At 41.2% G+C, this 3,510-nt stretch overlaps 1 pseudogene across 1 annotated transcript; it reads left to right on the forward strand.

The window, feature by feature from the left end:
- Positions 1-1,603: 1,603 nt before the first annotated feature.
- LOC117075380 lies at positions 1,604-2,664 on the forward strand (annotated as a pseudogene). Its single transcript, XR_004433977.1, has one exon. The product of XR_004433977.1 is annotated as a low molecular weight phosphotyrosine protein phosphatase-like (transcript).
- Positions 2,665-3,510: the final 846 nt, after the last annotated feature.

Genomic DNA, 3,510 nt, shown 5'->3' on the forward strand with positions numbered 1-3,510 from the left:
CCTGACCCCCATGCCTCCTGACTGGGAGATACCTCCCAGCAGGGGTCAAGAGACACCTCATACAGGAGAGCTCCAGCTGGCATCTGGCAGGTGCTGCTCTGGGATGAAGCTTCCAGAGGAAGGAGCAGGCAGCAATCTTTGCTGTTCTGCAGCCTCTGCTGGTGATAACCAGAAAAACTGGGTCTGGAGTGGACCTCCAGCAAACTCTAGCAGACATTTTGAAGAGAGTCCTGACTGTTAGAAGGAAAACAAACAGAAAGCAATAGCATAAACATCAACAAAAAGGACACCCATGCAAAAACCCCATCCAAAGGTCCTCAGCATTAAAGACCAAAGGTAGATAAATTTATGAAGATTATGAAAAACCAGCCCTAAAAGGCTGAAAATTCCAAAAACCAGAACACCTCTTCTCCCTCAAAGGATCACAACTCCTCACCAGCAAGAGAACAAAACTGGACTGAGAATGAGTTTGATGAATTGACAGAAGTAGGCTTCAGAAGATGGGTAATAACAAACTCCTCTGAGTTAAAGGAGCATGTTCTAACCCAATTCAAGGAACCTAAGAACCTTGATACAAAGATAGAGGAACTGCTAACTATAATAACCAGTTTAGAGAAGAACATAAATGACCTGAAGGAGCTGAAAACCACAGCACAAGAACTTCGTGAAGCATATGAAAGTATCAATAGCTGAATCGATCAAACTGAAGAAAGGATATCAGGGATTGAAGATCAACTTAGTGAAATAAAGCGTGAAGACAAGATTAGAGAAAAAAGAATGAAAAGGAATGAACAAAGCCTCCAAGATAGATAAGACTATGTGAAAAGACAAAACCTATGGTTGATTGGCATACCTGAAAGTGACAGGGAGAATGGAACCAAGTTGGAAAACACACTTCAGGATATCATCCAGGAGAACTTCCCAATCTAGCAAGAAAGGCTAACATTCAAATTCAGGAAATACAGAGAATACCACCAAGATACTCCTTGAGAAGAGCAACCCCAAGACACATAATTATCAAAATCCCCAAAGTTGAAATGAAGAAAAAATATTAAGGACAGCCAGAGAGAAAGTTCAGGTTACCCACAAAGAGAAGCCCATCAGACTAACAGCGGATCTATTTGCAGAAACCCTACAAGCTGGAAGAGAGTGTGGGCCAATATTCAACATTTTTAAAGAATTTTCAACCCAAAATTTCATATCCAGCCAAACTAAGCTTCATAAGTAAAGGAGAAATAAAATCCTTTATAGACAAGCAAATGCTGAGAGATTTTGTCACCACCAGGCCTGCTTTATAAGAGCTACTGAAGGAGGCACTAAATATGGAAAGGAAAACCCAGTAACAACCACTGCAAAAACATACCAAATTGTAAAGACCATCGACACTATGAAGAAACTACATCAACTAATGGGTAAAATAGCCAGCTAACGTCATAATGACAGGATCAAATTCACACATAACAATATTAACCTTAAATGTAAACAGACTAAATGCCCCCAGTTAAAAGACAAAGACTGGCAAATTGGATAAAGAGTCAAGACTTATTGGTGTGCTGTATTCAGGAGACCCATCTCACATACAAAGACACACACAGGGTGGCGGAAAGATGGCGGAACAGGCTACCAAGTCCGTGCTGTTTGTGTATCTGGGTAACATTTGTCGATCACCCATTGCAGAAGCAGTTTTCAGGAAACTTGTAACTGATCAAAACATCTCAGAGAATTGGAGGGTAGACAGCGCGGCGACTTCCGGGTATGAGATAGGGAACGCCCCTGACTACTGAGGGCAGAACTGCATGAAGAGGCACGGCATTCCCATGAGCCACGTTGCCCGGCAGATTACCAAAGAAGATTTTGCCACATTTGATTATATACTATGTATGGAGGAAAGCAATCTGAGAGATTTGAATAGAAAAAGTAATCAAGTTAAAACCTGCACAGCTAAAATTGAACTACTTGGGAGCTATGATCCACAAAAACAACTTATTATTGAAGATCCCTATTATGGGAATGACTCTGACTTTGAGACAGTGTACCAGCAATGTGTCAGGTGCTGCAGAGTGCTCTTGGAGAAGGCCCACTGAGGCAGGTTCATGCCCTGCTGTGGCCAGCCTGACTAGACCCCACCCTGAGGTCCTGCATTCTCAGTCAGTGTGTAATCATGTTCCAGAGTCCAAAGACCCAGCTCTTTGTTCAGTTGACTTACAGTTTCTTACCTTAAAAATATTGTAGATGGAAATCAGTTATGTTTGGCAGAAGAATCAATAAAATTATTTGATTCTGACAGTTTATGGGGTATATTAAGCATTCTTAGACTAGTTGAACATCTCACTTTGCCCCAATTACAAAAATAGTAGAACAAGCAACATGAAACATAATAAAGGAAAACCTCACTTGAAGGCCCAGGTCAGCATCTAAGCCTGCTGAGACTTAGATAGTCAAGTCTACCTCTTCAGTAGGTTTGTATGGATGGCCTGATGGAGGGCAGGCGCCCTCTGCTCCGTGTGCTACCTCTCTCTTCCCCAGGGCCTTTTATGGATTGACAGTAGCCCTCTCCATAGGAGCGCACAGTCTAGATTAGAAGTGTTTTAATTTATATACACCCATAGTGCACACTTGTATATTGAAAAGATAGGGAAGAGAGAAACATTTATGGAAACAGTCTATACTGTGTATACTTTTTTTTTTTTTTTTTTTGAGATGGAGTCTTGCTCTATGGCCCAGGCTGGACTACAGTGGCCAGATCTCAGCTCACTGCAAGCTCCACCTCCCAGGTTCATGCCATTCTCCTGCCTCAGCCTCCCGAGTAGCTGGGACTACAGGCGCCCGCCACCTTGCCCGGCTAGTTTTTTGTATTTTTTAGTAGAGACAGGGTTTCACCATGTTAGCCAGGATGGTCTCGATCTCCTGACCTCGTGATCCGCCCATCTCGGCCTCCCAAAGTGCTGGGATTACAGGCTTGAGCCACCGCGCCCGGCCTATACTATGTATACTAAACAGTGTATACTAAACTTCAATACTTCATGATTTTTGTCGAGCTTACTTCATGAGAAGGTCAGCTCATTTGCTCCCATCTGAACCACTTTGCCTCTGAAACTTCATTATATCCAGAAAGAAGGATGCTTGTATGCTAGTCTAACTATGGTCAGTTGAGGAATATGACTGTTTTTATATGCACATGTAACCCAAATGTCCAATATAAATTGGCTTATTTTTAAAAATAATTTTAAAAGTTGGGAAAAGCTTTATTATTTGGCATGCTTAAATATTAAGTATTCTTCATCAGCATTTAATAAATGTATAGGCAGATATAGGTAATTTCTGTGTATTTTGAGATAATGTCGAAATCATGAATATTTCAAAATAAACTGGGGAGTTATAAAAATACAACTAGAGATACATTAAAAAAAAGACATACACAGGCTCAAAATAAAGGGATGAAGGAAGATTTACCAAGCAAATGGAAAGCAAAAAAAGCAGGGGTTGCAATCCTAGTCATAAAACAAACTT

The sequence above is a fragment of the Trachypithecus francoisi genome, unplaced genomic scaffold, assembly GCF_009764315.1.
Source record: "Trachypithecus francoisi isolate TF-2019V2 unplaced genomic scaffold, Tfra_2.0 Lachesis_group5, whole genome shotgun sequence".
Classification (NCBI taxonomy): domain Eukaryota; kingdom Metazoa; phylum Chordata; class Mammalia; order Primates; family Cercopithecidae; genus Trachypithecus; species Trachypithecus francoisi.